General features: G+C 42.1%; 1 protein-coding gene and 1 pseudogene across 10 annotated transcripts in view; one reads left to right on the forward strand and one right to left on the reverse strand.

Annotated features, from left to right (window-relative positions):
* Nucleotides 1-15,089, reverse strand: part of ALPK1 (alpha kinase 1) — a 142,318-nt gene that overhangs the window by 48,519 nt on the left and 78,710 nt on the right. The gene's annotated exons all lie outside the window — the stretch shown is intronic.
* Nucleotides 6,035-6,201, forward strand: LOC116754851 (annotated as a pseudogene).

Here is a 15,089-nt window from a genome sequence, read left to right on the forward strand (position 1 = left end):
TAATATGCTTTCTTTGTATTTAATTTTTGATAGTTTGATTAATATGTGTCTTGGCGTATTTCTCCTTGTATTTATCCTGTATGGGACTCTCTGTGCTTCCTGGACTTGATTAACTATTTCCTTTCCCATATTAGGGAAGTTTTCAACTATAATCTCTTCAAATATTTTCTCAGTCCCTTTCTTTTTTTCTTCTTCTTCTGGAACCCCTATAATTCGAATGTTGGTGCGTTTAATGTTGTCCCAGAGCTCTCTGAGACTGTCCTCAGTTCTTTTCATTCTTTTTTCTTTATTCTGCTCTGCAGTAGTTATTTCCACTGCTTTATCTTCCAGGTCACTTATCCGTTCTTCTGCCTCAGTTATTCTGCTATTGATCCTATCTAGAGTACTTTTAATTTCATTTATTGCATTGTTCATCGTTGCTTGTTTCATCTTTAGTTCTTGTAGGTCCTTGTTAACTGTTTCTTGCATTTTGTCCATTCTACTTCCAAGATTTCGGATCATCCTTACTATCATTATTCTGAATTCTTTTTCAGGTAGATTGCCTATTTCCTCTTCATTTGTTAGGTCTGGTGGGTTTTTATCTTGCTCCTTCATCTGCTGTGTGTTTTTCTGTCTTCTCATTTTGCTTATCTTACTGTGTTTGGGGTCTTCTTTTTGCAGGCTGCACGTTCGTAGTTCCCGTTGTTTTTGATGTCTGTCTCCAGTGGCTAAGGTTGTTTCAGCGGGTTGTGTAGGCTTCCTGGTGGAGGGGACTAGTGCCTGTGTTGTGCTGGATGAGGCTGGATCTTGTCTCTCTAGTGGGCAGGTTCACGTCTGGTGGTGTGTTTTGGGGTGTCTGTGGCCTTGTTATGATTTTAGGCAGCCTCTCTGCTAATGGGTGGGTTTGTGTTCCTGTTTTGCTAGTTGTTTGGCATAGGTTGTCCAGCACTGTGGCTTGCTGGTCGTTGAGTGAAGCTGGGTGCTGGTGTTAAGATGGAGGTCTCTGGGAGATTTCCACCGTTTAATATTATGTGGAGCTGGGAGGTCTCTTGTTGATCAGTGTCCTGAAGTTGGCTCTCCTACCTCAGAGGCAGAGCCCTGCCTCCTGGGCTGGAGCACCAAGAGCCTTTCATCCACACGGCTCAGAATAAAAGGGAGGAAAAGTAGAGAGAATTATTAGAAGTATGAGGAAAGGAAGGAAGGAAGAAAGAAGCAAAGAAGGAAAGAAAGGAGGGAGGGAGGGAGGAAGGAAGGAAGGAAGGAGGGAAAGAAGGAGAAAATGTAGAGAGAATTAGTAGAAGTATGAGGAAAGAAAGAGGGAAAGGAGGAAAGGAAGGAAGGAAGAAAGAAGCAAAGAAGGAAAGAAGGGAGGGAGGGAGGGAGGGAGGGAGGAAGGAAGGAAAGAAGGAGGGAAAGAAGGAGAAAATGTAGAGAGAATTAGTAGAAGTTTGAGGAAAGAGAGAAGGAAAGGAGGAAAGGAAGGAAGGAAGAAAGAAGCAAAGAAGGAAAGAAAGGAGGGAGGGAGGGAGGAAGGAAGGAAGGTAGAAGGGAAAGAAGGAGAAAATGTAGAGAGAATTAGTAGAAGTTTGAGGAAAGAAAGAAGGAAAGGAGGAAAGGAGGAAAGGAAGGAAGGAAGAAAGAAGCAAAGAAGGAAAGAAAGGAGGGAGGGAGGAAGGGAGGAAGGAAGGAGGGAAAGAAGGAAAAAAGACAGAAAGAAAGAAGATACAGTAAAAATAAAATAAAGTATAATATAGCTATTGTACTAAAAAATATTTAGAAAGAAAGAAAAAAAAAAAAAAAAGAACAGATAGAACCCTAGGACAAATGTTGGAAACAAAGCTATACAGAGAAAATCTTACACAGAAGCATACACATACATGTTCACAAAGAGAGGCAAAGGGGGAAAAATCATAAATCCTGCTCCCAGAGACCACCTCCTCAACCTGGGGTGATTCGCTGTCTAAAGGAGGGAAGGAAGGAAGGAAAGAAAGAAAGAACGAAGGTAAAGTACAATAAAGTTATTACAATTAAAATTAATTATTAAGAAAAAAAAAATTTTTTTTTTTAAAAAAACCATGGACGGATAGAGCCCTAGGACAAATGTTGGAAGCAAAGCTATACAGAGAAAATCTTACACAGAAGCATACACATACACGTTCACAAAGAGAGGCAAAGGGGGAAAAATCATAAATCCTGCTCCTAGAGACCACCTCCTCAACCTGGGGTGATTCGCTGTCTAAAGGAGGGAAGGAAGGAAGGAAAGAAAGAAAGAAAGAACGAAGGTAAAGTACAATAAAGTTATTACAATTAAAATTAATTATTAAGAAAAAAAAATTTTTTTTAAAAAAAACCATGGACGGATAGAGCCCTAGGACAAATGTTGGAAGCAAAGCTATACAGAGAAAATCTTACACAGAAGCATACACATACACGTTCACAAAGAGAGGCAAAGGGGGAAAAATCATAAATCCTGCTCCCAGAGACCACCCCCTCAACCTGGGGTGATTCGCTGTCTAAAGGAGGGAAGGAGGGAAGGAAAGAAAGAAAGAAAGAACGAAGGTAAAGTTCAATAAAGTTATTACAATTAAAATTAATTATTAAAAAAGAAAAAAAAATTTTTTTTTTTTTTAAAAAAAAAAACCATGGACGGATAGAGCCCTAGGACAAATGGTGGAAGCAAGAGTATACAGACAAGATCTCACACAGAAGCATACATGCACACATTCACAAAAAGAGGAAAAGGGAAAAAAATCACAGATCTCGCTCCTAAATTCCCCCTCTTCAATTTGGGATCACTCCCTGTCTATTCAGGTATTCCACAATGCAGGGCACATCAAGTTGATTGTGGAGCTTCAATCCGCCGCCTCCGCGGCTGCCGGGAGAGACCTCCCCCTCTCCTCCCTGCTCTCACAGCTCACAGGAGCTCAGCTTTGTACCCGGCCCTGCCCCTGCGCACAGATCGCTGGAGGGCGTCTGTTTTTTTGCTCAGACAGGACGGGGTTAAAGGAGCCGCTGATTCGGGAGCTCCGGCTCACTCAGGCCGGGGGTTGGGGGATGGGGGAAGGAGGGGCACTGCGTGCGGGGTGGGCCTGCGGCAGCAGAGGCGGCGTGACGCTGCGGCAGAGGCTGGCGTGACGCTGCACCAGCCTGAGACCCGCCGTGCGTACTCCCGGGGAAGCTGTCCCTGGATCCCGGGAACCCGGCAGTGGCGGCCTGCACAGGCTCCGCGGAAGAGGGGCGCGGAGAGTGACCTGTGCTCGCACACAGCCCCCCTGGTGGCGGCAGCAGCAGCCCCAGCGTCTCCCGCCCGTCTCTGGGGTCCGCGGTTTCAGCCGCGGCTCGCGCCCGTCTCTGGGGCTCGCGCTTCCCGCCGCGGCTCGCGCCCGTCTCGGGGGCTCGCGCCCTCAGCCGCGGCTCGCGCCCGTCTCTGGGGTTCGCGCTTTTAGCCGCGGCTCGCGCCCTTCTCTGGAGATCCTTTAAGCAGCGCTCTTAAACCCCTCTCCTCGCGCACCAGGAAACAAAGAGGGAAGAAAAAGTCTCTTGCCTCTTCGGCCAGTGCAGGCTTTTCCCCGAACTCCCTCCCGGCTAGTCGTGGCGCCCCAACCCCTTCAGGCTATGCTCAAGCCGCCAACCCCAGTCCTCTCCCTGCACTCCGTCCAAAACCGAAACCTGAGCCTCAGCTCCCAGCCCCTCCCGCCCCGGCGGGTGAGCAGACAAGCCTCTCGGGTTGGTGAGTGCCGGTCGGCACCGATCGTCTGTGCAGGAATCTCCCCGCTTTGCCCTCCACACCCGTCGCTGTGCACCACTCCGCGGTCCCGAAGCTCCCCCCTCCGCCTCCCGCAGTCTCCGCCCGCGGAGGGGCTTCCTAGTGTGTGGAAACTTTTCCTCCTTCACAGCTCCCTCCCACTGGTGCAGGTGCCGTCCTTATTCTTTTGTCTCTGTTTTTTCTTTTTTCTTTTGCCCTACCCAGGTACGTGGGGAGTTTCTTGCCTTTTGGGAGCTCTGAGGTCTTCTGCCAGCCTTCAGTAGGTGTTCTGTAGGAGTTGTTCCACGTGTAGATGTATTTCTGGTGTATCCGTGAGGAGGAAGGCGATCTCCACGTCTTACTCTTCCGCCATCTTCCCGCCGACCTCTCACGTGTCTAGTTCTGCGCGTCGCGCGGCTCCGCAGAGGCACTCGGCGAGCCTCTGGGGACTGTAGGGGACTGTAGGCCCGGCGGCGCCAAACCGGGGCTCTCCGCCCGCGCTTGGCCCCGCACCCAAGGCCAGGTGAGGACCGCTCCAGGCCTCAGCACGCACCGCCCTTTACGGTGGGGCAGCCAGTCACCTGCCCTTCCTACCCCCGCGGTGGGGAGAGGGCCTCTACTTGTTCTTAAAGTAATAATTATCACTGAAAGGACTGAGAGCTTTATTGTGCCTTTTGCAGTTTTAGGAGGATGCATGATTAGAGAAGCAGACTGATCTGTCACTTTAGAACCTTATTATCCAAGAGAATCACATTTACATAAGCAAAGCAGAAATAAATGTTTTAACAGTAAGGGTTAGCTTTGCTTTAATAAAACCTCATTAAAAAAATCTCAGACTACTAAACTAGGAAGTGTCAACTTAAGGAATGATTATTCACTAAATCAGAATCTCTGGGTAGTAGGACTTGGGAATATATATATATATATTTTTTTTTTTTTTTTTTTTTTTTTTTTTTGCGGTACGCAGGCCTCTCACTGTGTGGCCTCTCCCATTGCGGAGCACAGGCTCCGCACGTGCAGGCTCAGCGACCATGGCTCACGGGCCCAGCCGCTCCGCGGCATGTGGGATCTTCCCGGACCGGGGCACGAACCCACATCCGTTGCATCGGCAGGCGGACTCTCAACCACTGTGCCACCAGGGAAGCCCGGGAATATATATTTTTTAAAAAGCCATACTTTTCCCCATTCTTCCTCTCCCTCCCCAACTAATGCACGTGCACACACAGACACGCACATAGACACACAAGCACACAGACACCAGGTAATCTTGATTCAGTCACCCCCTTGAGCAGCATTTAGAACTCAACCATAGATCATTAAAGTCATAAGTAAGTCTAAATCATGTGCATTTTAAGCATATTAGGCAAAGATTTGGCCTTACACAAAGAGTGAAGAGAAGCTGCCACAGCCTTGTGTTCAAAGTAATAAAATGTGAGAGTTACTGAGAGAGAATGTTAGGAGTCCAACCCCTATGCCCCTTTAACACTCTACGTGACAATGACTCCAGAGGCAGAGATTTTTAACTTCCTATACAATGCCAGTGGGAATAATTCATGCCTAACATGATAGAAGGTTTTCAGTAACCATGAAAGAAACATATTTTGCTTCCAGTCTTTACATGGTGAAGAAATATAAAAAGTTCCAGAATTGAGTTGGTAATACTTTCAAAATGTGACAGATTATACATATGTATGGAAAAGAAATCAATTTGTTTGAGACTATTGTCAGGAGGAAGCAAGTCAAATCAGTTACTAGAGGGAGATATTTTATAAAATAAAGATAATAATACCACAGAGATTACTGAGAAAATTAAAGAAAAATATATGTAAAGTGCCTTGTACTTAGTAGATGCTCCATAAATAATAACATTATTTTGAGTGGGTTGAGGGTAGATCTGTGGAATCAGTACCTGAGATCTCAAAATATAAAGAAAATTCCAAAAGTTTCCTCCAAAGTTTACCAATGAGAAAGTAAGTAAGCTTTACTAACATTTTAAAAACTGGGTAGACCCCAGCCCCTTACTTTGCCTGTATGTCAGATGGTGACTCATCACAGATGGTACACAAGGAATTCCTCATCTCGGAGGGGCTGATGATGAGGACTCACCTACTGGACTGTTTTCAGCTTATTGTATTGCAGTTTATTTATAGCTGGTTAAGTAGATTTACAGGCTATATTATCACAAATCATAGATATGTTAATTCATAATGAGAGGGAGAAAGACTGCAAAAAATCTCAAGGCAAAGTACTTTAAAGAATAGTCAAATGTAAAGAGTTTGGAAGTCTTTCTATAAAAGAAAGACAAGTGCTAGCTTTGTGCTTTGGCAGTATCATAGCCAATAAATTTTATCCGAGGTGCGATTATTGCTAATTGAAACAGACAAGTGCTCCAAATTTGCCAACCTTTTCTGTGATGACAAGTAGCTGACAATAGTATGTTATCCAACAGGTATTCTGAAAATATTTTTCAGATAATGAGGCTGGAAGTGTTTTCATCATTGTGATTTTCATACTAAAAGAAAGTACCACATATAAAAAACTCACACAAATGGGAGACTTTCCACCTGTTTAAAAATCTCCCAAAAGAAGAATCTGAATGAGTTTTGACATCGTTTGTTAAAACATGTCTTCTGATTATCTTGCAGAAACACACAACTGACACTGAAGAAAGTGGAAATTTGCCAGCTGAATTTTATCAAATGATTTTTCGTAATTGGTAAATGGATTGAAATACGAGCAGCATGGATTAGCAATCACAGCCTATCTCTTATTCGGATCTACATATCTTTGAGACAGTTTTTCAACTATTACAATCAGAACTAAGTACTGAAATAAACTGTACTAGCCATATCTTCAAAAGAAAGTGCTAAGCCAAATTTAAAAAATAATTAAACATACTCAATTACAATTTTAACACAAACAAAAAGTTCTTGTGCCAATAATGCAGTTTAAAAAAATTTTAAAATATTCATTTAAATCTTTGTTTTGTTCTTCTTAAATTTCTATCCTAAAGAAATATGTATAACATAGTATGTGCAGCACATGCATATAATTTATTAAACAAATAAATAAATGTGTATCAGAGTGCCTGCTCAAAAGTTTTTACTGATGAGCAAAAAAAAAAAAAAAAAAACTCAGATTCAGAAAAAAAAAAAGATTCAGAACGAATTAATCAATGGGATAGTGAAAATCTTCTTTTGTTCTATACAAACACATCCGAAAAAAGAAGGAAGTAATTCCACTCATCTATGAATTTGTTGAGCTTAAACATTTTTGGTTTCTGCCCTCTGAGGCAAGTTGGTTTAATAAGCAGGGCAGGTGATTCTATATCATCAAAGGATGGTGGCAAGCAGATGGGGGTGGCACAGAGGGGAGGTCTGGAGTCATATCCCAGCTTCACCACACTTAGTAGTATGGATGGGGAACATCTCTCAAGCTCTCTGAGCTAATCATCTCATCTGCAAAATGGACATAATCAATTCTAAATATTCTGCAGGGTTTTATCAATATTATATGTTGTGAAGAGAATATTGTATCGAATCACATGAAATTGCCTGTATTTGGTGTTTGTTGACATACAGTACAACACTGTGGTTCAACTAATATAAACAGTATCAGATATGTTATGGAGGTGATGTTATTCTTACTTGCCAACAGGACTGAATAAGCACATCCCTAGGACTGATCATTTTCTGGAGGTTATCACTTTCTTTTTTCAGCCCAACACTTCAATCTGTTCATTTTCTGCATTTTGAGCTGGGTTGCTCTGCCCACTTGTCTTAGTTTGATGAACTCCTCCAAGACTTGGCTCAGCTTTTGGGCCTCATTATGGGGAGACATGAAATCCATGCCATAGGGTTAGTCCTCATCAAAGGGATAACTCGCATGCCTGATTCTGTGGCAACCAAAGTTTCACTGGTTGAATTTTAAGGACAAGTCACCATTTTCATTTATCTTCCATTGAAGCTTGAAAGTACCGTATAAAAAGGGGCAGTTTTTGGGCACAGTTGTAGAGCAGGCTTTAAATACTTGGTGATTTTAATCATACTCTATCTCGAAGTCTGAACACACAGAGGCCTTGGGGCTAGTATTTATCCTCCGAAGGCTCCATTCTCTTGGTGCCTGATTTTTACTTATTAAATGAAATTCATTTTTGATGGATCTGAACCTTTTGGCTGGTTTCTTTTCAAAAGAAGAACTATAATGTTCAGCAGAGGAAACTAAAGTTTTAAATGTTGGTAATTGGAAATTATAAAATTTGTCTCAATTAATTCTGCTCTGAGTAAAAAAGTCAAATCGCATTAACAGAGAAGGCAGAGGGCAGGTTACAGGGCAGCAGAGACGATAGGAATGCAGCAGGGAAAGGCTGCCCCAGCACTGCAGCAGCCCTGTGTGAAGGATGGAATTGTGTAGACTGACGGAGGACACGCCAGGCTCAGGCTAGGAAACCTGGGTGCTGTGGTCCTGCTGCTCCCACTGATGGGCTGTGCAACTTACAGCAAGCCATTTCTTACTCTCTCTGGGTTTCAGTTTGCTCATGTATCCAATGATGGGCTTGAAATAGATGACCTCTAAATTGCCCTCCAGGTTTGGTATTCTATCATTTGATAAAGAAATACTTTGTATTCATGAATATCAATTATGTAGATATATATAATAATGTGTATATCACATAAGTGTGTGTATGTGTCTTCACACGTGTGCTAAAATGATCTCCAAAAACTTAACAGGAGAATAATGATACTTAGCTTACAGCAGGCCATCAAATGGGAAAAGAAAAGAATCAGAAACAAGAGCACTGCATTTTGAATCTTCACTTTATCAGTGAAAAGATGCATGGTCGATGTCACTTAATTAATGATGTCAGCTTCTCCATTAGAATCTGAGCAGTTCAGTATTAGACTTTATATGCTCTTAGAGAAGGGATGCAGCATAACTTTACTATCCTCACTTAGGTTTTTGAACATTTGATCCTATTTAGATTTAAGGGCAACTGAACAACAGATGCTCTTCTCTTTCTCAATTCCCTTCCATATTTTTGTTTATAACGGTAAGAGATGTCTCTTATGGAATCAAAGAAATATAAAGAATAAAAGTAACTTGTAATCCCACCACTTTAATAAAAATGTTCATTCAAATTTATTTAGATTTTATTGTTCAGGATTAGTATTAGATGCTTTTGTAAAATATACATGTTATTTATTTATTATTTCTAAATTAACTGAGATTCCCCCACCCTCACCCTCAAAATTTTAAGCAAAAATTTTAAGAAAAAATGTCAGATTGCTCTTTTAGAAAAATGGCTTTGGTTACAGTGTGGAGAAAAGCTGGGGAGCCATGGCAATAATGGCTACTATCTGCCCATGTATTTCTGGGTCTCCTCCTTCTGAGCACACGGTAGAATTGTGCTTCCCTGGCTCCTTGAAATGAGGTGTGACTATGTGGCTTATCTTGACCAATGGTCACTTCTGTATGGAAGTATTTAAGAGCCACTGTGCAAGTCACAATTTCCCCTTCCCCCTGCCATGGCAACCAGCAATATTCTAAATGATAGGTATCCCATCAAGCTGTCTCTAAAGGGGAGTGACATAAGGCTGAACTCCCACCAACATTCCCTCAGATGGACATGTAGCAAGAGGAAGGAACAAATCTTTATGGCTTTAAACCCCTAAGATTTTGGAGTTGTTTGGGTTTTTTCCCTGCAGTATAACCTTACTATCCTTATGACACATGGGACATGACTAGAAATAGGGAGAGGGTTGGATATGGTCTAAAGAGATAATAGGGGCTGAACTAGTATAGCTGCACTAGGGTTGAAGAAGATGCATTTGGGAGATATTTAAGAGGAAAATTAGGATTTGATAACCAATAAGAAATGAGGGTTGAGGGGGAGATAGAGTTACAGGAGATTCCTAGGGCTTGACCGGGGTGACTGGGTGGTTCATTGTACCATTTAACGGTACGTGACCACTGGAGGAGGATAAAACATAGTTGGCGAAGGGAGGAGCTGGGAGATGAGGAGTTCAGGTTTCGAACCTCTTGGACTTGAGCCATCTGGGACATCCAAATGGAGATGTTTAGTGGGCTGCTGTATTACAGCTCAAAACGGCATGAAGTAGGAAGAGTGATATGTTTTCTCCAGTCTACTTTCTCCAGTCATGTTTGGGGATGAAATAATACAGATACTAGATACCAGAACCTACTTTTTTTTCCTTGTAGACACTACTTTTGTCGAAATGTTCTCTGGAACAAATTCTGTTCTTGACTGGACTGTGGTTTATTTTGCCTTCCTCCCTATGGGGGCAGAGGACCACATGCTAAGAATCTTGAAGTCATTTGAGAGCTTTCTTGTATCATTATATTCTACATGTGCATAAGCCAGCTTCCACTTGGTGTGCTAGTTTCCTGTGGGTGACATAACAAAGTACCACAAACGAGGTGGCTTAAAACATAAAGATGTGTTGTTTCAAAGTTCTGGAGGCCACAAGTCTGAAATCAAAGTGTCAGTAGGGTCATGCTCTCTCTAAGGTTCCTTGCCTTTCTCTTAGCTTCTAGTGTTGCCAGAAATCCGTGGCATTCCTTGACCTATAGCTGCATAACTCCAACCTCTGCCTCCATCGTCACATGGCATTCTCTCTGTGTCTCTGTTTTCACAAGGCTGTCTGCCTATAAGGACACCAGTCAGATTGGATTAAGGGCTCACCCTATGCCACTATGACCTCATCTTAACTGACTCCATCTGCAATGGCAGCATTTTCAAATAAAGTCACATTCTGAGGCACTGAGAGTTAGGACATCAGGGTATTTTGATGGGGAACAAATCAACCCATAACACTTGGTAAAACTGTGATACCCCCCAAATTTCAGTGCCTTTAACAACAAAGTTTTTGGTGTTTGTTCATATTTCACATTGGGTGCAGTCTGTCTCCAACTCGGAGACTCTACTCCATGTATCTTGCCCTTTCCAGGATCCAGGCTGAGGGAGCAGCCCTTCTTTTTCTCATGAGGCAAAGGAAAGCACCCAATTGCTGAACTACACAATGGCTTATAAAGCTTCTGTCACTTCTAGTCACTCTTCACTGGTAGGACAGGTCATATGGCTAAGTCTGTAGGAATTAGAAGAATATGTATTGACTACCCGCCACACATTTGGTGGTTAAAAAATGGAAGGAACCATTCCAACAAGCAGGCCTTTGACAAAGGGTTGCCCTATCTCTTCACTCTGGTAGTTTTTCTGGAACATGAATTAGGTCTTCTATTTCTCTTGCATTACTCTCAGTGCTCTACATCAAATGCCTGCCACATGTTAATACTCAAGTTTTCCTGAATGAATGCATAAATATACAGTTCATATTCACTTTGCTTTTAGCATCCTGATGAAAAAGATTTCAGTTATTAAAGCCCCAAAGGACATAGTTAAAGATGAAAACCTCATTTGAGAAAATAAGTTGCTGAACAAATCAGAACCCCAAAAGCACCTATGACTGTTCTGAGTTCTCTATTATTAATACGAAAACTGGTGCCTGAAATAAATGGTCTTAAAATTAGTTTTAAGAACATCTTTTAACCCAGAGCTTATTCATGGAGGAAATTTTATTGTTCCCATGGATAGCATCTCACCCCCTTACTTTGTCCTCATACCCGTATCTTTCTTCGACCTCATATTTCATTTTCTAATAAATTCATACTTCAGTTATCTTTTACTAAAGGCCCTTCTTTATTACCTCTCTGCTTCCCGGTTAATCACACTAGACATTTAAAAATATTTCCCTGCAGTCTTGTAATGAGCGATTCTTACATTTATTCATATTTATTTATGTTTTAATTCTTGACGCTTTAATATTTTAAGTAGTTCAAAATTAAAAATATCAAAAAAACAAAACAAAACAAAAAAAAATTACAAATATCAACAACTTAAAGGCACCTAGATTATCTAAAGAGACATATTAGAAACAATATTCTGAAAGCTAAATTATCAAACTCGATTCATTCACAAATGTTTTTCAACCATATGAGCATAAGAAAACAGTTATTTTTTTGGTCTCTCTTCAAATCCCTGCAAGGTAGCACAGATATTTCCCTAAAAGTCTGTTGAGTAACGGTTATCAGATTGTCCATCCTCATGGTTGTGAAGTTGAAAAGGAAATGGGAAAAATACCCTCATTGTGAGCCTGCTTCATCTCCTTGTATTGTATGTAGTTAGCCAACCTATAAACGGTGTGTCTCTTTACAGAGGTACCACACTAAATCCAGGTTCCCTCCCCAAACAGAAGGAGGGTTGGAAAGAGGCCAGTCCCTGCAACAGGACCCCCAAATCTGCAGGGAATGCTCAAAACCCTGGTCTATGAAACAATTCTTGGCCCTGCAGCCCTGTCTGCTCCCAACTGCCACTGACACGCAAATCTAAACAGGCCCTTTCAAAAGTTTTCTTTTCGTATTTTCTCTTAATCATGTAGAAATTGTCCTTTTCAGGAGTGTGAAAGTCACTGAAGAAATCACGAAAGTTGGCAATCACATTGAGGCCAGTGCCTTCGTATCCTGGCATCTCATAAGCAAGGACAGTTTTACTAGTTAGAACTCTGCTCTGTCCTCCCAAAACCAAGCTAAACTGAAGCTAATGCTAAAAGCCTTCAATACTTTTTGAAAAATCCATCAAAGGTTTTGCTGAATGATATTTATAAGGGCCTTACTGTTCTCTTTCAAAAACTGAAATGCCCTTCTCTGACAGTTGAAAAAAATTGCTTCTGCTTTTCATCTTTCCCTCTCAGAGTGTAAACATTGTTTTGAGTGAAAGGAGCTGAAGGAGCGCTTACTTTCCCTTGAAATTTTATTTTTAAATAAGAGAGGGAGAAAATCCTTTTTCTGACTAATACTAATAATACAGGTCAAAGTGTCAGGCGATATACAATTAAATGGAAAACAAAAAAGGTTCCCCCTCTTTTTCCCACAGTACAATGGCACTGGAATATAAATTACCGATGAAGATGAAATAATACTTCAAAGCTTGTAGGGCAGGGCAGGGCAGTGTTTACAAAGTATTTTCTATGGCACGATAAGACACTGAAGATGACGGTAACCCATGGACTTGAGGGTGTTGCTGAATAGTCTAAACCTAGCATGAGGTAGGATTTTAGGTCCCTATAGCCTGTGACCCCGTGATATGCTTTGTTTCGCAAGGGCAGCTGCAGTTATCAACAGATGTTTCAGCAATAAATAATTGGTATCATCTCGGAAAAGACCCATCTACCTGGGGAGAGGGCATAATACCAAAAACACTGCCCAGCTATTACAGCCACATTAATCTCCCATCTCTCCAGGTTTCTTGGGGAGCATGCTGCAGGTGTTTTTTCTGAGAGAGAGCAGACAAACTCTCTCAAGTCAGCAAGCTTTGTGTGGAGTGTAAAGGAGGTTGGCCCCTGCCATAAATTTCTGTCTGTGGCCACACACCAAAGGAGAAAAGATTGGGGGGATGGGGACTTAGGAGAGGGAGGAAACAGGGGAGGCTGTGGAGAACAGAAAGGAGAGCACAAAACACATACGATTTTTCTTAAGTTAAGCCTAAGAGAGGAACATTAGAAATGACCCTTAATTTTACTAACTCAGGCGCTCAGCACAATTCTATGCTTAACTTTGCCCTGTTATTTGTGGAATTAACTTAAAGACAGCGTTTACACTCCAAGTGTAATGCTAATATTTAAAATGGAAGGGAAACTTTTTATGGGAAGGATTCATTTCAAGGTAAGAAAAAATCACGGAAATTTAGATTTATAAAAAAACGAAAAAAAAAAAAAACGGTAAGAAGAGATAACTGAAAAGACAAACTTAGCAGCCTTCAACTATTTTTTATGTAAGAACAGAATCTCACAATTATATTATAACATGGTCGTCCAGCTTCAGTAAAGTGTAATATTGAAACCAGTGGATAACAGGACAAAAACAAATCATGGATCATGGAATTTCCTCGAGATACTTTTGACAAACTAAGATATTAATAGTAGCCCGAGTTCACAGGGTGCTATAGTTCTCCATATTTACAAAACAGAGTGGTTTAGCAGTTGTGCACTTGGGGTCTGACACAATAAGAAAGCATCCTGAGAGTCTTTAGGAGGTGTGGTTGCTTAATTTATAGCTTGCTGGGTAAGCGAAAGAAAATGATGCTCAGAGTTCAAAAAGCTCCCAGGTTAAACACATTATGGGCTAAAGCAGCCTAATGGACTGATTCTTAGAGCTGCGCCTGAGTGATCTTGTGAGCGGGGCACAAACTTCTTAAATTCTCTATGCCTTTACTTCCCCCCAATTGTGACATCCGTGCAATATATAGAGGGAAAGTAGAAGGAATAATGAATGGATTCCTGAAATAGTCTAACAACTATGAGCTGTTTGTCTCTCAACTCACATTAACCCCAAATGCAGCGAGACCTGGAAGTTTTTAAAACACCATTTTCAGTTTTTCAGCCAACGTCACCACCAGCTTTGAATACGGCGAGGGGGATCTGGTAAGCGTGCATGGAATGAAGGGAATAAAACCCTGGTTGTAGTGAAGTGCTGCATCTCAGTTTCTCAGCCTATGCTGGAAATTCAGAGGAACTTTCTAAGCCCCAAAGCAGGGGTCACTCCCTCTGTGAAGCTATCCTGCTCTTACCTTCCGGGGAAGCTGTAGAAAGTTCTTATATGCCACTGGCTGAATCACACAGGGCTTTCCAAGCCCTTCTCCACTCACATTCCTGTTCAGGCTGTCTGCCTTTAATTTATAGCTTGCTGGGTAATCTAAAGAAAATGATGCTCAGAGTTCAAAGAGCTCCCAGGTTAAACACATTACGGGCTAAAGCAGCCTAATGGACTGATTCTTAGAGCTGCCCAATTAATCGCCACCCTATTTTTTGCAGCAGTCATTCTTAAACTCTAACATGCAACAAAATCATCTGAAGGTCTTGTCTAATGTTGACTGCTAGGCCCTCACACCCAGAGTTTTTTTTTTTTTTTTTTTTTTTTTTTTGCGGTACGCGGGCCTCTCACTGTTGTGGCCTCTCCCGTTGCGGAGCAACAGGCTCCGGACGCGCAGGCTCAGTGGCCATGGCTCACGGGCCCAGCCGCTCCGCGGCATGTGGGATCCTCCCACACCGGGGCATGAACCCGTGTCCCCTGCATCGGCAGGCGGACTCTCAACCACTGCGCCACCAGGGAAGCCCCAGAGTTTTTGATTTGGTAAGACTAGCGCAGGGCCCAGGAATCTGACTCAGTTTCTGCGTGATGGTAGTGCTGTTGTTGGGAGGTCTAACTTAAAGCACCATTGCTTTAGAGCTGCACTATCCAGTTAAACAGTAGCCCTAGCCACATGTGGCTATTTACACAGGAGTTCATTTTA

The sequence above is a fragment of the Phocoena sinus genome, chromosome 5, assembly GCF_008692025.1.
Source record: "Phocoena sinus isolate mPhoSin1 chromosome 5, mPhoSin1.pri, whole genome shotgun sequence".
Lineage (NCBI taxonomy): Eukaryota > Metazoa > Chordata > Mammalia > Artiodactyla > Phocoenidae > Phocoena > Phocoena sinus.